This window comes from Triturus cristatus, chromosome 4_1, assembly GCF_964204655.1.
Source record: "Triturus cristatus chromosome 4_1, aTriCri1.1, whole genome shotgun sequence".
Taxonomy (NCBI): Eukaryota; Metazoa; Chordata; class Amphibia; order Caudata; family Salamandridae; genus Triturus; species Triturus cristatus.
The window spans coordinates 855,643,367-855,660,741 of NC_140585.1; the positions used below are offsets into that span (position 1 = coordinate 855,643,367).

Consider the following 17,375-nt stretch of genomic DNA (forward strand, 5'->3'; position numbering starts at 1 on the left):
AGTACAGTCACTTTTTCCCACAGGGATATTGCCAATACTGCTTACACAAAGATCCGCTCGAGCTCTAGTAACAGTAATAACAGGAGGCCCATTCCCCTTGATGGTTCGAGTGTTGGGGAAAACATAGTGTGTGGAGGAATTTCCTCGACGATACTCCTCCATTTCCCATACATTTCCTTTAGCTGGTGGATCTCCTTCCTCATCAGGGTAACAGACTTTTTTCAACTGAGGATTAAGTCTTCCTATATCTTAAAGTTAGTCATATTAGTGATATGAGAAGCCCACAATAGTGCAAACCAAGCTCTGCAGGAGCCATTATGTGAAAACGGCAAAGGAATAAAAGGTGTTCCTCTCTTTTTCTGATGAGCAGGCATCATTCCACATACCCAGCAATTGGTAATGTTCGTAGCATTGTGTGTATGGTGCAACATCTGAATGAAAGTGTTATTGAGGTAGGACATTCTGTGCTTCTGCTCATGATACGGAAGAGTAAAGTAATGATGTTCAATGGGGACAGGAGTAGTAGCAGCAGTCAGTAGATTTCGGACAGGAGCTACTTCCTCTACAATCCATGTTATTATAGCAAAAATAACAACAGTCAAGGTAAGTCCAGTAGCAATCATTGTTCTTTTGCTACAAACTCCGGCAATAGTTGGTTTCTTCTCCTTAGGCATATTCATTTAGTCAATAAACAAAGCAGATGGTATCATAGGAAAAGATGGAAGGCGCACTCGTTGTCAAGTAAGTAAATTCAATCAGATATTATTCCAAGAAAATGTTCCTTAATTAGGTTCAATTTTAAAACTGGCAGACAGCCAACGCGTTTCGTCCCCTGGGGGACTTCATCACGGATGTAATAATCACAAGAGAAAATAACATAAATACAACATATAAAAACACACCACAAGACAAAAAAAAAACAAAAGCAGATGGTGTCCTAAGGTCCTGGGCGGGCGTTGATTTCTTCACTAACATTGAGACAAATAGTCACTAAAGGACTACCCCCCTTTGAAGTCCGTCTTTAACCACCCAGGACAGTGGCTCAAACAGTCTTTTTCAGCAACAAAGTGTCTTTCTTCCTGGGTCGCAACTGATATCAGGATGTTCCAGGAATCATGTGGTCCAGGAAGACTTCCTCAGATCCTTCAGGTGACGTGGCTTGTCCTTTCTCGGTGACCAGGATATCGCGGTGATCTGCCAATGCAGCTGGGCTCACTAGGTCTTGCAACACTTTTCGACAGTGTGTCGCATGGACCCAGTTCTTCCGGTTCGTCACTCGAACTGCAGTCCTGGTAGCCAATAGTACCTGCTCTGGTCCTCGCCACCTCTGTGCTAGGGAGCTGGTTCTCTCTGGAAGGACTTGATTACCACGTTATCGCCAGGGCGCAAGCAGTGGTCCTCACCTTACGACCTGTCTGGAAGAGTCTCCCGAACCTGTTGATAAATAGAAGACAAACTGTCAGTCAACTGAGACAAACAGTCATTCATCAATACATAGGGTACATCATGTATAGGGCATGGCTTAGGAATCCCCCAAATATTCATTGGCCTTCTGAAAATCACCTCAAAAGGTGTGAGGCCAGATCGCGTATGTGGTATTGATCTAATGGATAGCAATGCTAAAGGCAGTGCATCAGGCCACTACAAAGATATGGAAGCCTGTATCTTGGCATATTTCAATTTGAGGGTAGAATTGTAACGTTCCACTAGTCCTGCTGATTGTGGGTGAAAAGCAGCATAAAATTTCTGCTTAGTTCCCAACCCTTTCATGAGATACTCAACAACTTGCCCAATAAAATGGGGTCCGTTGTTACTCCACAAAACTCGGCAAATGCCGAATCGGGGAAAGAACGCCTTTAGGAGCACCTTTGCTGTAGTAAGAGCTGTATTATCTTTCGTAGCATATGCCCCCACCCATTTACTAAAGGCACAAACCACTACCAAGACATACTTCACGTTGTTACAGTGCTCAAGCTGGATGTAATCCATTTGCAGGACCTCAAAAGGTGCAGTAGGTATTGCAAACCCTCCCGTTGGAGTTCGTGTTCCCTTTCCAGGATTATACTGGAGACAAATCAGACAGGACTGGACTATTTTCTTAGCCGTACCGACAATCTCTGGATGATCCCAAACTTGCATAAGTTGCTTTGCTATTGAGGATTCTCCAACATGTGCCGGACCATGTGCCATGTGCCATGTGAATCATAGGGTGTAAATAGGCTGTGGGTAACTTCCATTTGGTCATTTCTTTATTCCTCCTACAGCCCTTATCATCCAATGCTCCCTCCTTGGACCATTGGTCTAATTCATCAACAGAGGCAGATTGTTGCATGTCCAGGACCTCTTGCCTGGTATCATGCCAACGTTCAGCCTGTGATTTAACTACATACACAGATGAGGTACTTCGCTGCATTGCGGTCAATAGGAGCAGGCAAAGGCATTGCCTGCTCCTATTTTATCGGTCACTTTCTTATGTGCGCTACATTTAACAATTGCCACTTTCTTAGGGTAGGTCAAGGGAGTAAGGAGATTATTTACTAATTCCCCATGCACTATTTGTGTCCCATGTGAAGTGAGAAAGCCTCTTTCTTTCCATAGCTGCCCGCAGTTATGTGCCACGCCGAAGGCGTATTGGCTATCAGTGTAAATGTTAACAAGCAAATCTGTACTAAGCTCACATGCTCTTGTCAGTGCTATCAAGTCAGCTGCTTGAGCTGACTTCTGTGGGATACGAGTTGTCTCAACTACTGTCTGAAATGTTGTAATTGCATAAGCAGCAGATGTCGAGCCATCAGGCAATTTCAGGCAGGATCCATCAACCCACAATTCCCCATCAACACTATAAAGAGGTGTATCTTGTAGGTCAACACAACCCTTTGTGTGTGCTCCAGTAAGAGATATACAATCATGTAGCTCTTGTGACTGAGACTGGGTAGCTGGAAGTGGCAATAATGTAGCAGGATTCAGAGTCAAACATCTTTTCAACGTGATATGAGGGGCCAAAAGTGTCAATTCATAGCCTGTCAAGCGAGCACTAGTCAGATGCTGGGTCTTTGTTTGCTTTAGCAAGGCATCAACTGAATGAGGTGCTAACACAAACAATCTATGTGACAAGACTATTCCCTCACTCTGATGTATGGACACAGCTGCTGCCGCCACCGCTCAGAAACAACCAGGCAGCGTGCGAGCAACTGGATCAAGGACAGCTGAAAAATATGCACAAGGACATTGTTTATCACCGTGTGTCTGTGTTAAAACCAAGGGGGCACAACCTTCCATCTCGTGTACATAGAGTGTGAAAGTCTTAGTGTAGTCTGGAGTTCCTAATACTGGTGCAGAACAAAGAGCTTGACGAAGGTGTTGGAAGGCCTTCATTCATTCAGTAGTTCATGGGAGAGGCATCGGAGTGTATTTAGTCAAAAGGGCCAACAAGGGTTTAATAATGTATGAAAAGCTAGGGATCCACTGCCTACAGAAAGAAGTAAGGCCAATCAATGCATGGACGTCCTTCTGAGTACGGGGCACAGACGTGTCTAAAATGGTCTGAATGCAATCTGGTGTGAGTGCACGTCCCTCCTTAGACAGGAGGTGACCTAAATAGGTAACCTGCTGTCTACAAAATTGCAATTTCTTCCGAGAGACTTTGTGATGATGAGAAGCAAGAAATGATAATAATGACAGTGTTCCTTTTTTGCACTGTTCATGGGTATCGGCAGCCAACAAGATGTCATTGACATATTGAGTAAGAGCCACCCATTTCGGCACAGGAAAAGAATCAAGGTGCCTTTTCAATGCTTGACTATAAATGCTAGGACTCTCTGTATACCCTATTCAAAGTGAAGCCGAACAAATAACGGCTATCAGGGTGAATAGGTATTAAAAAAAAATGCATTCTTTAAATCAATGACACAAAATGTAGTGGCAGTAGGAGGAACCATAGTAAGGAGTGTTGTGATGTCAGAGACTACCGGGTATTGGGGCACCACAATTTTATTAACTGCTCGTAAATCAATAATGAATCTGTAAATTTTAGTATTAGTGTCTCTTTTCAAAATAGGAAGGATAGGGCTATTACAAATGTTATAAGGGACTTTTTCCACAACCCCCACCTTGATCAAATCCTGAACAATGTGCGTGAATGCTTCCTCGCCTTCACGGGATATTTTATATTGGTGCAGTCGAGGCAATGAAGCACCTTCCTTCACTTGAATATGCACTGGTGGAATAACCATTTGTCCCACATCTGTATCTGATGTAGCCCATAAAGTACTAGGTAATGCCAAAGCGATATCTTCTTTAATGAGACAAGACCTGTCAACCATTGGATAATTATCATATAAAATAACTCGCACACCTTCTGGGGAACAACGTATTGTAGCACGAAAATGTTTAAGCATATCGATACCCACAATATTATCCGGCGTGGTAGGAGAGAGCAAAAATGGACATGCTGCAGTGAATTTATCAAGACTAAATGCAAGTGGCTGTGACAGTGGGCTAGATGTAGGTGTCCCATTGAATCCTATCGATGTTATCATTGTACCAGACAGGGGAGCCCTAGGAACCAATTTTTTAGACAAAGCACTACGAGTAGCTCCTGTATCAACCAGAAACGGACCAGTAGAGCCAAATACATTTGCATCAGAATAAGGACCTTTCTGATCTACTGGGACCTCAACCGGTTCCTTACCCCAGCCTAGGCATTCCTATGCATAATCAGAATCCCCTAGACCATCAGCCGAATAATCTGACATTTGATATTGATTTCGTCTATCAAAAGTATTAGAATAATTTGGCCCATGTTTAACTGCCTCAAACCTGGGACGATTTCCTATTCTTCCCCTATGTCCTGAATTCCCTGGGTGTCCTCTCATGCTTCCTCTACCCCGTTGAAACTGCTGACCTCGCAAAAGGGGGCACTTAGAATGCCAATGTCCAATCTCTTTACAATAAGCGCACTGATCAGAACACAAAATTGATCGAGAGAAAGGGGGTACACCAGGGGTATATACTGCACGTCCGCCTCTACCACCACCTCTGAATGGTGGACCATATACTTGAGCCAACATAACTTCCGTTTTTAACTCTCTTATCCTCTTATCCTCTTTGCCTTTTGCTTCCAATTCCTGACGCTCATAAAACTGTCTATAGTCAAAAGGGAGACTGGGGAAGACGTAGTCCATAAACTCTCGCTGGCCTTTAGCCAACTAGCTATTTCTGGCAACATGTTAGCAACAAATTTGTCGCAGAACCAGATGCTTACCCATGTCATCTGTCAATGACTGTCCACTAAAGTCATGGAATGTCTCTTCAAATTGTGTAAAGAAATCCGAAACTGACTCGTCCGCTTTCTGTTTACAAGACGCTAACGTTGTCCAATCTATTTTCTTAGGGGTATGAGAGTTTTTAACTTAGTTACAATAGCTTTGGAAAGATCTAATATCTCCTGTTGTGGTTTCTGTGCAGGCTCTATAACCGCATCTATTTCTTCTAAATGCACCCAAGTATCACCATATGCTACATTATCATCTATTTTTCGAATTGTTCTCCACATATCAGGGGGAAAAATAAGTCCAAAAAACATATCAATATCTGGCAAGGTAATAGATCAGGAGCTAATTGCGCCTTCCACATCTTCATAGAAAGCGGCAGGATTTTTCCGCGGGTCATGCAAAGCAGCTTTAAGAGCCATAACATCTGCTCTACTCCAAGGAGTATAGACCCAATTATAGACAAAATATCCCTTTGCATCATCTGGATCTTTATCAGCACTTGTTCCCGCACCCTTCGGAGGAACATACAAAGGCGCAGCTTCACGCATCGGTTTTACAGTAACTACAGTATCACTAGGGTCATTATCTGTCCCCGAAATTTCTTCTTTCTGCACTGGGGTCTGAACTGTTTGTGCAGTTTTAACTTTACCAGCTGATTGTTGCTCCGCTTTTAAACGTAGTGTAACCTGTCTTAATTTAACCACTCGCCTAATTAAATCAGGTATATTTGACAAAAGCAAAGTTCCATCATTTAATTGTTTATAATCAGAATTAACATCATTGGGCTCTAAGTTTGTAGAAACGTTTCTAAAACCAAGTATTACCTCCCAGGTGAACTTCTCTGCAAAATATAACTGCTCTAAATCCTTCCACAGCTGAACCAGCGCTACAAGCTCTGAAGCAGAAGTAGTCCCACGAGCTTCCTTGCGAGCAGTTGATCTGATAGTGGCTTTTTCATCAACAGTCAAAGTAGAGAGAGCCTGCCGCCCATCTTGCTTATCTAAGTCTTTATCATCTGAAGAAAGATGTTCTTCTTCAGAAAGATCATCCTCAGGAGCAGAAGGGAATTTATACGGGGTTGGAGGTCGATCTAACAAGATGGAATCATCCTGGGGTTTATTAAGTATGGGATAAATGGGGCGCCTAATAGTGCACTGGCCAGTTACCTCTAAACGACAATCTCTTTCCTCTTTTTCTTTTATTGCCTTCATCTCTTTATTTTTTTAATTCCAATGCTTTTTGAGATATCGTTTTTTGCTGTTCTTTTTCGGCTATAGCTTCTTCTTTCCTCACCCTCTCTTGCACTTCCCACATTCGTACACAATCAAACATATCTTGTCGACTTTTTCTCTTGAATAAACACTGTTCTACATCTTTTTAAAGTCAAATGACCCATTCACTGGCCATTGTAGATCAGGATCCTTTTTCGTATATTTGTTCCACAGTGTACTATACATTATGGAAGAAATACGTTATTTGACATACATATGCCAATTAGGTGTCTCCTCTGGGGGAGCCAGCTGACTTCTTTCTAAATCCATTTCGGTACCACCAAGACTGCAACACAGCCTACAGAGTGTGCTGGAAACAGGCATGCTATACATTTTTTGTAAAATATTACTTTTCAAAATATTCAAGGTAGAGAAAAATCTCCACATTACCTGCCTTTTTTTTTGCAAAAAATAAATCAAACAAACAAAACCAGAATCTTGGCCAAGCAAACAAGAGTGCCGCTTCAGCGACCTTACCAAACTAGAGTCTCCAACCTCCAACTGCCAATCTCTTGGTCGACCAAATGGTCACTGCAAAAATAACGCCAAAGGATACCTCAGTCGGGACCGTCCAACACATGGAGGGTCAAATCGAGAAAACAGGAAAAATTACTTGGGCTGCAAAGACAAGGGTCTCCTGATGCAGGACGTCTCCTCAGCAATATTCCACTATTCCATCAAGACCACTCCGTCGGACGGCCTCATCTCCGATGAGGACCCACGTGTCGGGCGCCAACTGTGGAAATGTGCCTTTTAATGAGCACACTGGTGCAGGGGTCACCCTTCTCTGTCCACGGGTCCTTGGACCAACAAAATAGAGGTTGGCACTGAAGCTGGAATTCAAATAACAAGTTTATTAATCACTCATGAGTGGGACTACGTCCACACAGCACTCTCAAGTGCTGCCTGAGGTAGTACATTGAAGTAAAAAAACACAGGCCTTATATACATCTTTTTCTGCACTGGTAAGCATGTGGATACAAATAGAAGGTACAGGCCTAAACAGGAATAGTTACCGACAAACATGGGCAGATGGGAAATCACTTAGTCAGCAAAGTGGGAGGGGGAGCAGGAGTGCTTATGGCAGCAGTAGGAGATTGACAGTTGAGTCTGAGACCAGGTGTTCTGGCAGCTACAAACTCTTAGCATGCATATTGCTTTTATCTGAGTCAGGAAGTCAACTAAAATAGACAGCACAGGCAGGGAAAAAGACGAGCAGCAGAGGATGGGAGAATTACAAAGCCATCAAAATGGATGCCACAACCAATATGGCTTCAGCTTATGCTAACGGACATTATTCCAGATTTCCACATATGTCCCACAGAGCCTAGGGGTCTGTGTTGGTTCCGTTACTCAGCACCATCTTCCAGGCATTCTGCACCCCTCTGCGTTGCAAAATTGTAGACCTATTTCTATTTTTGTGAAAATATCCTGATTTTTGGGGGAATGAAATTTGGTCACTCTACCTCAGCATAATGACGAGCTTGAGACTCCAGTTGGGGGTTCACTGTACCTTGCAAGGCAGGGTTTGTCCTAAGGGAAAGGGGGTGCCAGGGACAGAGGCTTCCAAGTCTGTATCCCCGGTCCAGATGGACCGCAGGGCACCAAGATGGACGCCCTTCCAGGGTGGACCTCCTTTACAAGTATAGTCTGCTTACGTTGCTCCAACCTTGCAGGCACCATCTAGGAAACAGCCAGCCCTAACTGCCGCCCTATGGGGAAGACCTGACTAGGCAGTTCAGCCTGGGCTGTTCCCATGCAGAACAGGGTCAAGACTGATTTGAATATGGCTGGGTCTCAACTGGGGTGGCGAAGTAGGCTAAAGAATGATGATGGATTCAACCCAGATCTGTGACTGGGAATGAGTGTCTGAAAAGTTTCAGCGCTTCCTCCATCATCTCCTTGTGTTTGCTATGTTTTCCCCAAGTTGGCAGGGCATGCCCAGACGTGGGTTCCTTGCTCACTTTGCCACTGGATTCAAGCTAGCCTGGCTGATGAGAAGTGTTATCCCGAAATTGGCCCCTGGGTGCTTGTTTCTGGTCCAGGGAAGACCTGACTTGGCAGTTCAGAGTGGACTGTTCCTATGAGGAAAAGGGTCAAGACTCATTTGCATATAGCTGGGTCCAAACTGGGGTGGCGTAGTGAGCAAAAGAACAATGGATTTAACCCAGATCTTTTGACTGGGGGAGAATGTTTGCATTGTCCGCATTCCGTCCATCATTTGTTTGCTGTAACTTTTCACCCTAAGTGGGATGGGTATGCCCAGACGTGGGTCCCTTGCTCACTGTGCCACTGGATTCAAGCTAGCCTGGCTGAAGAAGGGTGACATACCCTGAAACCGGTCCCAGGATGCTTGTTTCCGGTCCAGGGAGGACCTGGCCTGGCAGTTCAGTCTGGACTGTTCCCATGAGGCACAGGGTCAAGACTGATTTGCATATAGCTGGGTCCAAACTGGGGTGGCGTAGTGGGCAAAAGAACAATGGATTTAACCCAGATCTTTTGACTGGGGGAGAATGTTTGCATTATCAGCATTCCGTCGATCCTTATGTTTCAGAGGAAAAGGAACACTTCCGATGGGCACAAATGCTAACTGTAAAGTGATTTTATGTATTCTGGATATGCAATGAGGCCCCTCCACACTTATGGAATTTTATTTGCAGTGCAATAAGCATACCTATACTCAGCTGGTTCCCAGGTGGATAGTTATGTGTTCCCTGGTAACCACGCACACCCCGACCCTGGTCATTCCTGGAGATTTGTACCGGCACTTGTTAATGAAAAATAATACCTAGCTGCACCAAGCTCATGAAAGGAGAGCGGTGGACTATTTTGGCTGGGCTCAGTTCAAAGACATTCCAGAAGAATTTAGACTGTTCTTGGATGCACAGCTAAGGGCAGGGTGAGTTAATACCCTTCTTCAAGCTGCAGACAAAAGCTAATGCCTGCTGGCTCCAGACCACCCAGTGAGAAATGCTCAAAATCATGAACATCACTAAGCTCTGCCTCAATTCAGTCAAATAAGAAATGTGAGCCATCCACCTCATGGTAATGCAGCACCGCTATGTGCTGAATTTCAAGACCACAACGGAGGGACGGGTCTATGCAAAGATCGGCGCGACCTGCTGCACGTTCATCCCATGGAACGACATGGACAATGGAACATTGCCATTTGCCATCCAAGCACTGCATAATCTACAGAGAAGCATGCTTGAAAAAGGAGGTGCCCCTGAGCAGGAGTTGTTTTAGAATTTGTTCTCCTGGCTACCAGGATGGAAGTACTTTTTATGTAAATCACTGTTGTCCAATATCATTGTGTTTCTATTGGTATGGGGGGGTTGTACAATTGGGAATCACCTGCTGTAAAAATGCAGTTATCAAATTGGGTACAATGCAAGTAAATAGGGAGGTAATGGTTGTTAGTAGCAAACTAAAGGAACAGGCCCCAAGTACAGAAATGTTGAAATCCATGGGTCAGGTAGTGTAGTTGAAAAATCAGCTAGAGGGGAGAATGTTAATACGGAAAATGATGCATACATCAATGAAAATGAAATATCTCTTATAACAGAGTCACCCGTTGTGAACTCTACATCAACCTCGACTCGCAAACATGTGTTAGGCATGCTCTAAGGTCTACGCCCAGAGATTGCTGATTGATAGGTGACAGGTGAGGGGGTGCTTAGCTGGCAGGTAAATACTAGGTCAAGAAATGCTTGATGAATCCCACAGATAGGTGTAGCACCATTACAATGGTCAGGAGAGATTGCTCCAATAAAGCACACATGGCCGGAGGGGGTACACGCGCTCCTAAAACACACTATAAGTTCTGATGTCACAAGAGTTAGGAACACATAGCCAATCAGGACCGAGCAAACATAGTGATCATGCGCGCCCCATGCCAGACATCTGTACACAGTCACCAGTGGCCACACTGTGTCCACACAAGGTCGAGACCCACCTGAAGTAACCATTGATATAAATTTATGACTGTAAAGGAGGCAACCAACATTCCTCACCATATATGGTATGCCGGAAACTTTTTATTACCTATTGTATTTTGTGTATATAAAAAGGATACCAACCCAATGTAAATGGAGACCGTCCTCCAACCTAGTGCCTGTAACTGTTCTCCCAGATGAACTGGTTCATTAAACAAATTGTTCTGGTATTTTGGCAAACGCGCCTTGTCTTCTGTTTTTTAAGGGATTCTACTTCGAGCCTCACAACAATAGTTTCTACTACATGAAGTTTGTCATGGTACACTAAACTTGTGTTACTCCAACGGTGCAAGAGAAGCTAGATTTCGCATATACCGAAAAGGTAATGCAACAGAAGCATTATTCCTACACATGACTTGGTTTTGTTCCAAGTAGAAAGGTTCACAGAGAGTTCCTGGGAAGGGAATATATCTCCCTTCAGCACTAACGTTAAAATTCATAAAAGGACTGCAAATTTTGAAATTGATGTTAGTTAAACATAGGATGTTTATCCATTGGATGAGAGTGGATCCCTCTACAGTGATAAATTGGATGTAAGGTATGAGTAAATCAGTGGTAGGAGAATAGATTAACATAAAAATGGTACATACGGACTACAACATGGAAGTCACTACCAGAGGGCAGATATGGCTGTCTTGAAGAAACAGTGAGTGCCTGATCTAGGCACTAAAGTAGGTGTGAAGGTTGTCTTCTGGGATTTAGTTGAAGAGCCAGGTCTTCAGTTACTTGTGGAATTCCAGAAGCGAGGAGGAAGCCCTCATATGTAGCAGGAGGTCGTTCTGCATTTTGGGTGCAAGGTATAAGAGAGAGAGAGAGAGAGAGAGAGAGAGAAAGAAAGAAAGAGAGAGAGAGAGAGAACGAACGTAGATGTCTGGTGGGCGTGGAAGCGACAGTTGAGGTATGCTGGTCCAATGTTGTGCAGTGCCTTGTATACGTGTTTGAGGAGTCTGTATTTGCATCGATTGTGTATCGGCCACCAGGCGTGATGTGATGTGAGGTTAGGTGTGATGTGGGTGCACAGAGGGAGGTCCAGGACGAGTCTATCAGCAGCGTGCTGGATTATCTGAAGATGGTGGAGGAGGTAGTTGGGGATTCCGGCAGAGTGCATTGCCCTAGTCAAGTCTGCTCATAATTAGGGCTTGAGCTACGGTGCGTATGATGCTCTTCGGAATCAATCTGAAGATTCTTTTGAGGATGCTCAGCATGTGGAAGCAGGAGGAGCTTACTGTGTTCACCTGTGCTGCCAAGTGGAGTTTCTCATCTAATATGATCCCCAGGTTACATGCGTGATTGGTGGGCAATGGAGCTGGACCGAGCTCTGATGGCCACCAAGTGGAGTTCAAGGGGCAGTTCTTGTTCCTGATAATCAGCACTTCTGTTTTTTCCATGTTGAGTTTCAGGCAGTTGGTTCTCATCCATTCTGCTACGTGAATCATGCATTCGGAGAAGTTAGATCTGGTCATGAGGGACTTTTCTGGCATGGAGATAATGAGCTGGGTGTCATTGGCATAGGAGATGCTGTGAGATCTTATAAAATCCGCAAGTGGAGTCATGTAAATGTTGAACAGAGTGGAGCTGAGGGATGACCCTTGAGGGACTCCACAGATCAGGTCCTTGGGCTCTGATGTGTAGGGGGGAATCTGACTCGCTGTGATCTCCTTGTGAGGAAGGAGCATATCCATTCAAAAGCTGGGCCTTAGATTCCTTTAGTATGTAATCTTTTGATGAGGCTGTAGTGTGCTACAGTGTTAAATGTTGCAGAGAGGTCCAGCAGTAAGAGGGTGACGGTTTCTCCTCGGTCTAGAATGATGCGGATCACATCTGTGGCATCGATAAGTGTTGTCTCCATACTATGATTGCTACAAAAGCCGGATTGGATGTGGTCAAGAGGATTGTGGCATTCCAGGTAGTTGGTGAGTTACTGGTTGATTGCTTTCTCTATCACCTTTGCTATGTATGGCAAAAGGGGTTGCATTAGAAGTTGCAGAGTTCGTTCGGATCAACCAATTTATTTTAAGGAGGGCTGTGAATGCAGCATGCTTCCACTCCTCGGGGAAAGTTGTGGACTGGTTGGAGAAGATGATGATGTGGGTGAGGAATTTGCTGATCACAGGTCCTCCTAGGTTGTAAACATGGTGAGGAAATGGGTCTGTGGGGGACCCAGAATGGTTGGTGTTCATGATTGAGATGGTGTCTTCCTCAGTGAGTGTTCTCCAGTTGGCTAGGTGTCTGTCCGAGCGATAGGTAGGTGTGCAGTTTGCTGATGATGTCCTCAGGGTTCGGTTGCTTTTCGAAGTTATTATATTTGTTCTCAATTTGGTTATTCAAGTAGTTTGAAAGACCATTACAGAGTTCCTGGGAAGGGAGTAAATCTCCCTTCAGCACTAACATTAAAATTCAAAAGAGGACAGCACACTTTAAAATTGATGTTAGTTAAACATAGGATGTTTATACATTGGATGAGAATGGATTCCTCTACAATGATAAACTGGAGGTATGATATGATTAAATCAGTGGTAGCAGAGTAGATTAATATAACAATGGTACATATGGACAACAACATAGAAGTCGCTACCAGAGGGCAGATATTACTGTCTTCGAGAAACAATGATTGTCTAATTTGAAGTTAGTTCATCATCTTAGTTAGAGAATTTTTCTTATTTGGATAACCTGGATTCCTACAACCAACAACCAAGATAAGCATAATCTGCCCGTTTTCAATATATGTCACTATTTCTGTAGAGAACAAGAAAGAGTGGGGTCTCAGATTTGGAACCAGTCCTAGACCTACTCTTCCCCAGACGATACACACTTTACAGAGGTTCTTCCCAAGGTTCCTGGATCCCTTTGGAGGGGTTCTTATACCAGGTGGTGCGCAGAGAACGTCAACCATAGGATCAAAGCATTTTAGAATGAAATATGTGCAGTTCTTGTCATGGAGATTTTGTGAGAGGCAACGTGGGAAATGCACCATACTTTTGTGTGCGTTATTTGTTGATGCTGCAGAATAAAGATAACTGGGAAGTTATCGAGGCATTCCCCGAACCAATTCCCCCCATTCCCTCTCTTTTCCTCTTATCATTTTCTGCGGGACAAAACTGTTGAATGTAGGCAAACACATTCTTAGCGAATATATAACAAGAATGCTGATAAATAGCACAGCACGGGAACACAAACTCTGTTGATAACAATTTGAAAACACAAAATATTTGACAGGATTGCTGTTTCTTAATTGTGTCAAAAAGCCACAGATCTGTTTTCTTTTTGCCCTTTTAAGTCTCACCTCCCAGACAGTGCAAGAACCCACCCACCTCACTGTGGTCCTCCCGCGTGACGGGTGATCACATACACAACCCCTTTTCTATTTATTCCTGCACTTTACTTGGCCTGGCACTTTTCAATGGGTACACGTGAGTACTGGGATATTGACACACCACTATATCGCTTTTTAGCTGGATTAGAATACCTAACCATCACGGCTGTATTCCACCTTTCAAGGTGTTGCCCCATAGTTCTAACATGGATTTGCTCCACACCATTTCTTTTGTTTATTTATTTATTAGTTCCCTGCATGGTGTAGACCCAGTATGCCCAGTGTAATTGAGAGGACAGTTGGTTAAGTGCGTGTACAAATGTATACATTTTTGGATTAACTTAGGTTGGTTTTGCTGGAGCAGAGTTTTCTGTTGAAAATTTATCGAGTTTTAAGCTCCAGTTTTGTTTATATGTTATGATTAAAATTACTAATTTATAATCACTAATTATTCGTTTCGTTAAAAATCTTAATTAACCAATATTACTAATGAGAGAAACTACACGTGGGAATGCATATATGTTGCTTAATAATATGTGCAAATTAATTAAATGAGTATTGCAAAAGTGCTGTTTGTTTCGAGTTTGCGCTTTAAAAATAACGTGTGCTAAGGCTTCTTTGTGTTGCAGACGGCTAGGTAATTACATACACATAAGGGTATTAGTGGGGATTAACACTGTATAATCATTATGATGTGGTAACGTTGTTTTGTGTTTCTTTTAATTAAGATGGTCCGTTTTGGCCTAAACAAAGATGGCTGCTATTTACAGCCTGCGCTCGAGTGATTGAGATGTGACGAGAGGCCTTGCTGAACATGGTTGAAAGTCACCTGACCACAGCCTCTGTCTGATTTAAAAGTTTCCGTGAGGACAGCAGCTCCGGGCATGCTTCCAATTGCCCTTGGAAAAGAATAAAGCCACAATGAACAACGATAAATCTGCGGTGGCTCTGCTATGGTACCAAGGAAGAGCATTCATAAATGTATCGCTTGCAAACTCGAGTTTCCTTCTTCCGTGTTTTTATTTTTGTGATTTTTCCTGAGCGGAGGTTTTCTAAATGTTACCAAGTGACATCCTTTCCTGCTCGCTCTGCTCAGCGGCTCAACGGACATTCAGAATTTGTTTGATACTTTTATTTCGCTAGTTTTGTTATAAATATTACTAGACTAGAGAGGGTCTGGAGATTTTTGAGGCCACTTCTTCCTGAACCTATGCTGAGGACGGCAGCTCGAGAGACTTTACTGAGAGACCTGTCCTGACCCATTTAGCTAGAATAGGTAACTATGAGAATAATGATTTTGCTATTGATTGACTTGCATTTGAACTAATTTAGATAAACAACCATATGTTTGAATTCCAGTGTCGGGTGGTTATTTCTTTGTCATTTATTGAATTCCAGATGTATTTCCTATGTTTAAAATTATGACTCAGGACAATATCTTTATGGTCGCATTGACCTCGTTTAGATGCAGATTGGTTTAGGTTTCTCTCCTATATACAGTGTGGATAGAGTAATAGTGTGAATTTCAGTGTGATGGGCCCTAGCGTATGATGAGTGTATGTGCGTGTGACTGTGGATTTACTCTGTCCGTGGAAGTAGGGAGAATTTATATGTGCCGATCTGCAGCAGTTTCCTTACCCTTGTCCTGAGGAGGCCCGGAAGAAATTGGGGGCCGAAATGTGTCCGCGTCGACAGCTTTGATGGGAGGAGTCCGTTAGATTACAAGAATAGTTATTGTATTTGTAAAGCACACTTGATAGATGTTTGTAGAGGTGTTGTAACCTTGTGTGCATAGAAGACTACCTCGCAGTGTATCACCCCGATTTTCACCGTGATTAAGCGCGTGAACACTCATCACTATAGAAATAAGTGGATACTGGTAACTCAGATTTGTTTTATTTTGGTTTTGCTTTATAAATGTTAGTGATGTAAATGTCTATATATATATATATGTATTTGTATGTTCTTTTTGTCAAAAACAAAAATAATGATTGATGTTTTCAAAGTCTGTCTCCGCGGTATATGTGTTTTTTGAATGCGTTCTTCATGAATTGTGATTAGACTATTGATAGGGTAATTCAATGTCCCCTATGACCAAGAAAAAGAGATGTTGATTCCTCCTTGCCATTTTTTCCTGCACATCAACAGAAATATTTGTGCTGCTGTATGACTAAACACCGAACTTTAATGACTGTATTTTTAGGTCTTGCCTAAGACAGCACACGCTCTGTGTGTTGTGAGACATTTTGTTAGCTTACACTTGGCTTACAACCTGCCCATTGCTTAACATTGGTTGTCAGTCTCTCTTGCTTCTGATTGATCATCTTCCATAAGCTTGCCTTCCTACTCTCGTGTTTTACCCTCCCCTGGAGCATGGATGGATTACTTATGTCCTTTCACTGCTCATTTTTCAGGCACTACTTTTTCTATTTTGTTTCACCACTGTACAAGACTACATGTATCTTCCAGCTGTCTCCCTTGTGTACTTCTCCTCAGCTGTGCTCCTCTCTCACACCCTCTCTCAATAGCCTTTGTTACTTCCTCCCCGCCCACCTTCCCTTGCCGTACTTGCCTCCCTACTGCCCCCTTGCTCATTTGCTCCCCAGGCCTGTCTGCCCACCCTCTGTGCTGTTTGTTCACCAACACCTCCCGCCCAACCTCTGTTGTCTGTGTTTCCCCACCCAAGCCCACCCACTGTTGTCAGCTTGCCACCCTATCTCCTCCCTCCTGCTCACTCTCCATTGTCAGCTTGCTTCTCCAGCCCACATATCATTGCCACCTTGCTTCCCCAGTCCCTCCCAATGACCCTCTGTTGTCATCTGTCTCTCTTTGCCTTACTGCCCACCCTCCATTGTCAGCTTGCAGACCCCTTCCCTCCCACTCACCCCCCCCCCAGTGTCAGATTGCTGCCCCAGTTCTTTCCTTCTACCTCCCATTCTAATCTTGCTCCCCAGTCCTTCCTGACCACCCTCCATTGTTCGCTTGCTGCTGCAGCCCCTCCAACCTGCCCTTTGTTGTTAGCTTGGCGCCCCAGTCCCTCCCACCCGATGTCTGTTGTCAGCTTGTTCTCACTCTCCCTCCTGCTTGCCCTCTTTTGTGAGCTTGCTTCTGCAGCCCCTTCCACCCACCCTCAATTCTTAGCTTGCTTCCCCAGCCCTTCCTACCCATCCTCTGTTGTTCATTTGCCTCCCCAATGCATCCTTCCAATATCTGCGTGCTTCCCCATTGTCTCTCAGTTGTCCTCTACACCCACCTGTGTCCTTTTCTCCCTCCCCCCATGTTGCATGCATGCCGATAGACCCGATTCAGGCGGGAGACTCACGATTGTTAAAATGGCTTTGTTATAGCTGTCTTCTGCCTCAAATAGACTTTGTTTTAATGTTAGTCAATTGGGGAAATAAATTACTTCAATTTTTTTTTAAACTATCTCCATGTTTCAAAATGTTGCCATGTATGGTATTGCCTGGTCTCTCAACCCACTCTCCCATTTATTGGTTGTTTTTTTCTAATTAAAAAAACACAT

General features: G+C 43.7%; 1 long non-coding RNA gene across 1 annotated transcript in view; it reads left to right on the forward strand.

Annotated features, from left to right (window-relative positions):
* The window catches only part of LOC146855658 (uncharacterized), a 34,701-nt gene extending 19,470 nt beyond the window's left edge, over window positions 1–15,231 (forward strand). Inside the window, exon 3 of the long non-coding RNA XR_014980863.1 lies at window positions 14,581–15,231. This is a non-coding gene — a long non-coding RNA (uncharacterized LOC146855658). The remainder of the gene's footprint in view (window positions 1–14,580) is intronic.
* The last annotated feature ends 2,144 nt before the right edge of the window (window positions 15,232–17,375 follow it).